Source organism: Diadema antillarum, unplaced genomic scaffold (assembly GCF_040938485.1).
Source record: "Diadema antillarum isolate AM-2024a unplaced genomic scaffold, OU_Dant_1.0 seq00001265_RagTag, whole genome shotgun sequence".
Lineage (NCBI taxonomy): Eukaryota > Metazoa > Echinodermata > Echinoidea > Diadematoida > Diadematidae > Diadema > Diadema antillarum.
The window spans coordinates 657,921-668,342 of NW_027272047.1; the positions used below are offsets into that span (position 1 = coordinate 657,921).

At 37.8% G+C, this 10,422-nt stretch overlaps 1 long non-coding RNA gene across 1 annotated transcript; it reads right to left on the reverse strand.

The window, feature by feature from the left end:
* Nucleotides 1-449: 449 nt before the first annotated feature.
* Nucleotides 450-4,542, reverse strand: LOC139745430 (uncharacterized). Its single transcript, XR_011711890.1, has 3 exons — nt 4,495-4,542; nt 2,609-2,746; nt 450-613 (listed from the first exon to the last, which is right to left on the reverse strand). It is a non-coding gene; the product is annotated as an uncharacterized lncRNA (long non-coding RNA).
* Nucleotides 4,543-10,422: the final 5,880 nt, after the last annotated feature.

A 10,422-nucleotide genomic window follows, 5' to 3' on the forward strand; every position in this document is an offset into this window, starting at 1 on the left:
TGATTTAACATATAACGAAATAATCAGAAATTTCGTACCGAAATGACAACATTATAATTTAGCATAATTATTACAAAATGACCGATTTCGTAACGAAATAGGCCATGCGACACTTGGCGCCCCATACAAAATTACGGTCTTTGTCCATGGTTTAAACCACGGACAAAGATTGTACATGTACTACCTTCGTGAATTCGGGCCGACGAATCTTTAAAGAAGCACTTTCAAAGAATTACACTGCATGTTCGAGCTGACGCTGATTTACATTGTTTAATTCACTATATAAAAGTAAACGTTGAAATTATACTCGGCAACACGACTTAACTGATAAAACAAACATCTATAAGATTATTGCTTGCGGTGCAAAGCAAACAGGAAGTCAACTGCGATTGTGTGCATTTATGGGGCAACACAAACATTGAACAAAAGCAAAGAATATTGCAAGAACGATTACCCCGGAAGTAGTTTTCCATGTGCATAAAAAGATTTTCATAGGCGGAATCCATGTCGCAGGCCGGTGAAATCTTATAGAGCCACCTGCCTGGTTCGATGCGACGCTTGAAGAAGCCGTTACCATAATCCTCCAGTAGAGTATACTCGGGACATGGAAACCCTCGGGTCGAAAAGGTCAAATTAGCAACTCAGAAGTAATTGACAGGATGACTGACAAACTGAATGGTCAACTGATGTATCAACAAGCATGATTAATTAATTGTTTCTTTCATTGATAGCGTCTTTTGACCTCATATAGATACTTTTAAAAATCTATGAGAGAGATGAATAGGTCTGAGATGATATTCATAATAACTCCTCATAACTGCCATCTACCAAAACAAAAAAAAAAAAAAAAAATATATATATATATATACGATAGCAAATCCTGTCTGTAGGCATCAGCAGTTGCTTTTAAATAAAGGACCTTTTGTATCGAGCTCATCTGTAATAATTGTGCAGAATATTCAAATTAATCTCCATATAGGGATAGTAACATAAGCTTGCATCGTATAGTGTCCTTACTATGCATATTTTATTCATGATAATCTCAAAACATCGTTTCATTTTAAAGTTTCTGTAATGTGTACATGCAAGCATTCATTTAGTAATACTTACCTTTCGGTGGAAATCGGATTATGCTGGGCCAATTTCAGATTTTTTTTTTTTTACATGAGATAATGCAGAGGTAATTACAACCAAATACGCTGATACACCTCATGGTGGACTGTACTATACTAGAAGAAGAAGAAGAAGAAGAAGAAGAAGAAGAAGAAGAAGAAATTTGACGGACTGATGACAGAGACCTCAAATTCCCTGACGCAAACCTTGGTTTACGAAATGATGAGATCCTAGAAATGTGTGATACAAGAAAAAAACTCAAAAACCAATAGACCGAGCATCTGCTTTCAGAGACATCAGCAAGAAGGTCGGGGAAGACATGAATAAGCAGGTCAAAGAAGACTGGATACAAGAACAGTACTCAGAAGTAGAAGACAGTGTCAGCAAGAACAAAAGCAAGAGGGCTTACCAAGTTCTGAAAGATCTCACCCATGCAAAGACAGACAATGATTAGTTACCTTTCAGGACAAATTAGAAAAATGAATGTCGGAAAATTAATAAAGACGTCATAATACTCATAATACGTCATAATACCCTTGCAACTCTCCTTTTCCATCTCACGTTTTCCTCATGCCATTATCTGGACACCCTATACAATTAATTGTTCTATTGATGGCGCCGTTCATCCTGTCGGTCTTGTGGGCCTTCTTTGCCTAGTGTCGGTCTCGTGAGCCTTTTAAGCGTGGGCTTTGTTTGCATAGTGTCGGTCTAGTGAGTCCTTTTTGCCAAGTGTCGGTCTCGTGAGACTTTTGTATATACTGTCGAATTCATGGGCTGTAGGCTCTCTACAACTCGTGGCCTGTAAGTATAACTAGTGTGCTGTATGACATGTGAGCTGTGTGACTCGTGGACTGTATGACTCGTGAGTGTTGGTCTCGTGACGCGCACTCGCCCCAGCAGAGCTGATCAAGCATGGGAGAGAAGTAGTGACTGATGCCTCCTGCGTAACAATTATTTAAGTCTGGGAGAAGGGAGAATGGCCCACGCTATGGATACATTCGAACCTCTTCCTGCTCGATTACGTACGCCTATGACCTTTTTTTTTGAATTTTTATCATGGCCACTACTAAAAACATTGATCAATTTAATGCTTATTTACGTCGATGCAGGGCAATTTGTCAATTAGTTACAATAGGAACACTTCAACGGAAGAATTTAATGAATTTGAAAGACATGGCAAGTTGATAAAACATTTCTTGTACTTAATCATTATACGCTTCTAAAGTTAAGCTTTAGATTGGAAAATAGGCGGAAATTCAGAAAATAACCCCAAACCCCAATTGAAATTTTGAGTTTGTTTGTAAGAGTTCAGCTATCAAAAGCGGGAAAACCTAAGCAGTTAAGCATTTTCAGTTACCCACGTGGAAGCGAAAATAGGACACCATTTGCGCGGGTGGCAGGGGAGTGGTTTAAGATGTGACAGACATTCAGTTGCCTGCCTTTAATAAACGAAAACGTTTGTAGAGGACATTTTAAGGAGTTGTTCCACACTCACGGGCACATCCGCGGATACCGTTCGGCACAGGCGTGGGTGTGGTCCCAGGTAAAGCGGCCGCGAGTGAGATGAAAGTCGTTACAATCACCGGCACCAGCATGGTCGCAGGAGCAGGACACTGGGCTTCCCGTTTAAAATCTGTCAATAGTTGAAGTCACAACCATTACGTGGCAACTCATAACATCATCAGATTTTGCATCATTATGGAGATCATACCGTAACAATTACATGTCTTACCGAAGTTTACACTCATACTAAAAAGCCATAATAGGATAATTTTGTTTGCTTGTTGTTTTCATTGACTTATAACACATTATCATTCTGATGTTGTGATTTAAAGAGAGAAGAAAGAGAGAAAATGGGTCCCTATACAACAAATAATTTGCCCCGGATAAAACTGGCATAAATCAAACGTAACAAATCTGAAAAGTATCAAACAAGAATATTAGAAATACCATAATGATGCCTCCACGAAAGTACTCATATTGAAAGTCTCATGCAGTGGAGCTCATTCAAATTATCTCCACAAAGGAGGTTGTGCAAATATTAATGATTAGAGTGATATCATTCAGTACCAAAACTAATAATGATGTCTTTAAAAGGAGTTCATGATAAGAGTATACTATACGGTACTATCTAGGTTGAAGAATTACCTCACTAAATCTTATCATATTACTACATAAAGAGTTTTATAGCAGACTGATTAAGCGCCACTTTTTTTGACTTCTGTAAGTACGTCTATCATCGGATCGAGCAAACTAAAATCTTCCCAGTGATACCTCACTTGCATAATAAGAGAATATTCTCAAAGTTGTGATGAAATATATATTATGTTTTCTTATCGTGTTTTTAGCAGATTTTCGCTCAGATATTGCAAATTGCCAAGAACGGAATCAACTCATTTAGCGATCAAACTGTTCATAATCTCCTGCAGGCAGAAACTTACTTCTCTCACATCAATTCAAGTACCTACAAATTGCATCTGTATCATACTGACTGATATCCCGTTCGTGATTAATTCCAATTGCTTCTTTTACAAGTCTTGTCCATTAAATTCCTCCCTTTATTTTATTTTTTATATAAGTATCGTTCAAAGAAATCGATGATCGATATAAACATTTCAAATCATTATATCATCACTGGTAAAAATGTAAGACAATTTTGATAGACTTCCACGACGGAGCAAAACTAATGATATGAATACGTCAAAGCGACACATCAATACCAAACATACTAATAGCAGTGGCGGATCCAGGAGGGGCGCAATATGTCTCAAACACACAACAAACACAAGGGTATACTGGCTGAAGTCTACTTGGTTTAAGAACAATTTTTGTTTGTTTTGATTTCTTTGCGTGGTTCTCTTTGATTTTAAGTCAAACGGGAGATATCAACACGTTGCAAAGTGTTTCTAAAGTGATGACGTAATATAATGTATTGCTTAACAACAAAGATAAATATCCTTTTTATATTAGACCTGCATCCTTTCACTGTATACCTGTTATGGCACAGCTCTTGCCATGATCGTAATTAGTTTTCACATAACTCCCAATACAGACATCAAACTCTGCATTTCGGGACAAGTTAATTACTGGCGGATCCAGGCGGGGAGCACCGGGCGCGCACCTCTTTATTTATTTATTGTTGAGACAAAATAAATAAAAAGAAAGATTGGGGTGGGGGGCTTGCACCCCCTTTAAGTTTGTAAAGGGGCTCCCTTTTACGGAATTCCTGTCTCCGCCCCTGACTGGAACATTGCTATGACATAGAACTCTGTTTCTCTTGGCATGATGGAAAACAGAGCTCATCGTCACCACTTTGTTAGTAAGTTATTTATCTATCCATCCACGAGCTTGAGTGACATAGTTGAATGATATAGAACTTACCTGTTTGTAAAACTCGCAGCATAAGTAGCTAACAGTCTTGTTCGTCCAAGCACATCGATGCGTTTGTGTATTTCATCGCCTGTGAAAACATCGAATTCTACGCAATAAAAAAAAAAGAATAACATTACCGTTACCGGAACCATCGCAACAACCTCGTGATTGGAGGATTCCATTGCACACGTTGGACACAGGATGAAACTGTTTGTTTGTTAGTTTGTTTTCCAAGACAAGTACCAGTAGCAGATTTTCAAAAGATTTAATTCAAGGAGGGGGGGGGGGTGTACCTCGTTTGTAAACGACACCATAGACAGGATACTCAACAAATCATTACTATTTTTTTTTTCTATTTATCAAAACTCGGATTGCAAATCTTAATTCCCTATACATGTACATCTGTGCTGGAGACCAATAACCTACCAGGACAGCATCTTTTAGTACATCCGTAAATAACAATCGAGATTCGTGTCAAGAGGGCAGTCAATCTGTGGGGTAAGATCATCTGTCGCTCACATCAGAGCACATACCTTTGTCAAATCTCCGGTCCCGGATGTTTTTCTGTATAAGGTTGTTATCTACAAGTGAATTGACGGAACTTGGCTATAAGTGTTTTTCTTTGACTTCAATATTCCATGACCTATAAGAGGGGTCATTTTCTGATGCCACATGTCCGTAACTAAACAGTTTTTTTATTAGAAATAGTGGCTCTTTCTGACGGGATGCGGTCGCCTCAGAGGGTATAGTTTTTAAAGTAAAATCAAATTAATCACCTTTGATAGTTGAAGAAAGCCTCTGATGTCCTTTGTTGCTTTAACGGGTTTATTGTTCTAATCTATCATCTATCTTTCAGAATAGTTATACTTTCTCGTACTGAATGTAGAGAATTGCAATGTTTTCATGGGATGGGTGCAAGAATAATAATGCCCAATATTTTTTTGAAGAACATGCAAGCGAGGGAGTGAGACGGGGAAGGGATCCACAAGGGGGAGTTTTGCCCATTAGAACTGAAATCCAATGCTCTAGTGCACACTGTTGGTGGAATTTTTATTCCAAGATATAAACCGATGATATTTTTTTTCATCTACTGATCAAATTACTTAAAATCAATTATCTAATTGCAGTTTGTGTGTGTGTGTGTGTGTGTGTGTGTGTGTGTGCGTGCGTGCGTGTGTGGATGGGGGGGGGGGGGGCACGGATTGTGGGAGGGATACCCTCTCCAACAAGAGGGAGCTCTTGCATTTTTACTATTGAAATCACGGAACTCTGTGATTGAAATTCATCGATCCAGGGCTCATCTTTTAGATTTTGTTTTTGCCTATTAAAGAAAAGGAAGACGATGCTTTATTCATTTACTTCAGTTGCACCAAAAAATAAAAAAGGAGAGAAAAATAAACAAAGAAACGAACAAAGCCCGAATCAAAGCTACCTAAGCGCAGAGATGATCTAGCCGTTGGATGGTGGTGGTGGTGGTGATGGGACATACCACCACCACCACCACGGGAGAGCTTTTGCATAAAAGTTTAGAACTGAGATTCAGTGATCTGGGCCCTGTTTTATAAGAGATGTTAAGATGTCAACTCCTGCTGGATTGACAACTTTGTCAGGAAGCTGGATTCTTGTCGTTACTATGACAATTGCCATTCCAGCACGAGTTGCGATCATAATATATCAACTTTTTTTAATGAAATGGGACCCTAATGCACACATAAGATAGAATATTTTGGAAATCTGCCAAGAGAAACGTAAGAGGAAAAAGATATTCAGAGTAGATGACAATTGTGAAATCGTTCTTCAGTGTGTCGAGGGGGTCAAGGGTCATTGATCCCATATTTGGATTTTTTCTTTGAAATCTAGAAAAATCACTTTTCTGTTGCATTTTTACACTTTGGTGTTTTTTTTTCGAGTGGACCCTGCTCCCTGAGGTGGGTTGGAGTGGGGGGGGGGGGGGGGGGGTGGGGCAACATTCGAAACATCCCCCGCCCCTATGGCTTGCACATTACATATGGGTAGTCAAAGGATTTATGGTCGCAGTCGATGCTTTGCAATGAAATAATATCACCACAAAATATTATTAAGGTAGATCTATCTCAAACGTTATGCATTCGGTGAATGCACAAACAAAACACATCACTGAAGTTTGACGAAATACGGACAATTAGTTCACTGGATAAGAAAATAGTAATTTTCATGCATACACAGCAGTGGAATGATACAAAGGAATTGCTAACAGTATTCAAAAAAATTGTCATGAAATATTTATATTTCCTCGAGTTTTCATGGGTATACAATGTACCACTCAAGGCTAATGATATGATTTCTCCCGCTTTCCGAATCGATGGAATGAAGTGAAGTTGTTTGTTTGTTTTTTGGTCATTATCATAAAAACTAAAACTGGAAATAAAAACAAAAATGAATTACGGTGGAAGGTGAAGACCATAACGTTCTGACGTCTTGACGGGGGGGGGGGGGGGGAGGGGAGGGGGAGGGGGAGGGGAGGGGGGTTATTCCCAAATCTCTTAATTGATCTACTGACGGGTGACAGTAGGGCGGATTATTAAATACATTTATGGGACATGATACATTTTTCATTTAATAAATACCCAATATGCCCAAAAGAAAATTGAAATACTCCTCTCACCAAAACCCCGTCTGACATATACCCGTATTTCCTCATTGCGTCTATCGCAAATCAAATGACACATTCCTGTTACCCTTCTTTTCGTCCCCCCCCCCTTTTTTTTTTTTTTTTTTTTTTTTTTTTTTGCTGCCATAGCGTCAAATGTGATTCCTAATACTATGACGTGTGATAGATTTCTCGTCGTAACTCCAACTCAGCAAAGTCTCATTTTACCCGGAATATGAGGAAGAAAATTGATGCTTTCTAAATAAGCCAGTGTTACACCAAAATCCCTGTAAAAGTCCACTGCAGAGGACTGCACGCTGATATAGATAGAGGACTGGTGTCTACCAATAGGCGCTAAGAAAGGATATGAACTGGGGACAAAACAACTCCTTTTTGTGAGTCATATTGCTTGTCTGATCTTACGCACGCAAGGTTTCTTGCTAGTTCCAGTGATACAAGAGAAAAGGGCGGGATCTTTTTTCCCCTTCTCTCTCAACACTTACTCATTTAACATTCTCAGCTCTAGCACGCTGATATTTCCTTGGCCGATGAACTTTCAAAGACTAACTTCCATGAGAACCAGTTACAGAGCTTCGTACCAAGGCCTAGCACGGTTTCAGTCACTGTGGAAACGAAAGAGCAGCTATAGCTCCCATTAAATCTGTCTGCCGCTATGTGCTCAGATGACGGCTGCGATTGAACTCCTTTCTCTTTTCATTGATCGTGCATTGAGTAGGGATTTCCCCATCACTGGCCGAATAGATAAATATCGAAAGGAACTACACCCGCTGAAACGGAGACGAGGTCAACATGTTGTTTCTTTACAAACTTTGACCTGCGACTCGATTAGAACCGTCTTTTGGGTTTATAGACATTTCCTATGACAGAGATATCAATATTCAGGGTACAATAATGTGGCAGTTTGATACCTCATCCGCAAAAGCACATTCAGGAAACCATGTTCCGGACATTATCTGTGTTTATGCCAGCAGAAGAAATGATGTGATGAAGCTATACGGCATTGCCTAACCATGTTTTGTGTCAAAAAGATGTTCATTTCATTCCGTTTGTTCTGAAGCAATCAACTGCACTATGACATGATAATATCATAGATAAAGATAAGTTTCCTTCACTTGATTCAATTACCAGATCACATCATACAGTAACTATACACATGACCTATATCTTATGTGGTATTAAATTCCTTCAATCTAACAATAACCATTCCCATGTCTAAACATGCTAAACGCAAAAGGAGTTATTCAACAATGGTTGTTCTTTGTTTTTCACAGACTTCTCAATTATTCATCCCGTCTGAATATTAAAGAAATAAGTCAATCCACATCAAGATATCCGTGAAATGTTTCATGGGGGGGCATGCTTAAATAATGTTATTTGAATACGAAAATAGAAATATAGATGTAAAAATAGATGTAAAGAAGTAAATAGAATTAACATTTTAGACATAATCACGTGGCTGTGATCTTGAACAAAGAAAACTCCTTACGTGATAATGTTTAGAACAATGAACATCATGTTTGACATCAATGAAATGACATGAAATTATATATATGTATATATATATATATATATATATATGTATACACATGTATATATTCACAAATGTGGAGGGGACTAGTAAGAAGCACTGCTTGAAAAATGTAAGACCCATATGGAACATAGACAAATACAATATCAAAGAAAAAGCAAAGTGTTATCATATACATATGTACAACAAGGGCTCAATTATGAACTTTGGTATGGATATAGCCACATGTAATGTTACATGATAGTCCAGGTTATTGTTAAAAATGTTTACCGAGTGCATCAGCAGTCTCTTTTTTTTTCGAACCAGTCATTGAAGAAGAAATCAAAGATATCGTGCAAAATTTGAACACTAAGAAAAGCTCTGGATGTGACGGAATCACCAATTTCCTCCTTAAAAACATCATTAATGAAGTAGTTACACCATTAATACATATTTTTCATTTATCGTTATCTACTGGCATAGTTCCACAAAAAAATGAAAATAGCTAAAGTAGTACCAATTTAAAAAAAAAAGACAAAAAGAATCTGTGACAAATTATCGCCCTATTTCTTTGTTAACTTCATTTTCAAAACTTCTTGAAAGGTTGGTATATACGCGCGCACACAAATTTCTCGAAAAGTGTGAAGTTTTTTGTAACTCTCAGTTTGGTTTTAGGAAAAACCACAGTACGACCCATGCCTTACTCACTTTTATTCACAAAGTTGCTCATGCTATAGATGATGTCTCCCAGACTAAAGGAGTTTTTCTTGATTTTTCAAAGGCCTTCGACACAATTGACCACGATATTTTGATTTACAAGCTACGACATTATGGTATACGTGGGAAGGCTTTGGACTGGTTTCGAGATTATCTATCAAACAGAAAACAATTTGTGAGTATAAATAGCCGTGATTCTCAGTTAAAGTTAATTTCATGTGGTGTTCCACAGGGCTCCTTACTAGGCCCACTATTGTTCATTTTGTACATTAACGATCTTCCTACTTCCTCGCCAATTATTTCCTTTATGTTTTGCTGACGACTCCAATCTGTTTTTACACACAGAGATCATTATACTCTTGTTAACACAATGAATAAAGAACTTAAATCTGTGCAATCTTGGATATACGCCAACAAATTGTCACTTAATATTGATAAAACTCATTGTATGCTTTTTAGCACAGTCTTAACCCTATAAAGCCCAAGGGGGGGGGGGGGGCACATTGTGCCCCCCTACCAGATTTTCGTTTGCCACTCCTTCGCCCTTTATCCGATTTCAACCAAATTAGGTGACTTTTCCTAAAATCTTATTGCAAGCATTTTGGTATATAATTTAGCTATATTTGATGTTGCTGGTTGCCATGGCAACCATAAACAGACAACCATGTCAGTCAGATTTTGCATCTTTTTTCTGTTCCCATTTCATTTAACAGCATTACAGTGTATGAAATGGGTGTTCCTTGGCTGAAATTTGTTGAAAGAACAAAATTCGAAGTAATTATGGTCCTAGAAAGTTTTTCTTACTATTTCCTTTGTTTTTATGTGACAAAGGCATAAAACAATAAATATAATAGAGATAATTGAAAACAATGATATTTTCTAAAGATTACCCTTATATTTTGAGTTATTTTGATTCCTTCACCCAAGTTATGCCTTTAATATCATTAGTTTATCAAATCATCAATTTGCAATCTCAAAATTCCAGTATTTGCAAATATGAAATGTCATAACTATACATGAACCCATCCCAAACATTTCCTCTCAGGTCTCATAATGTGTCACT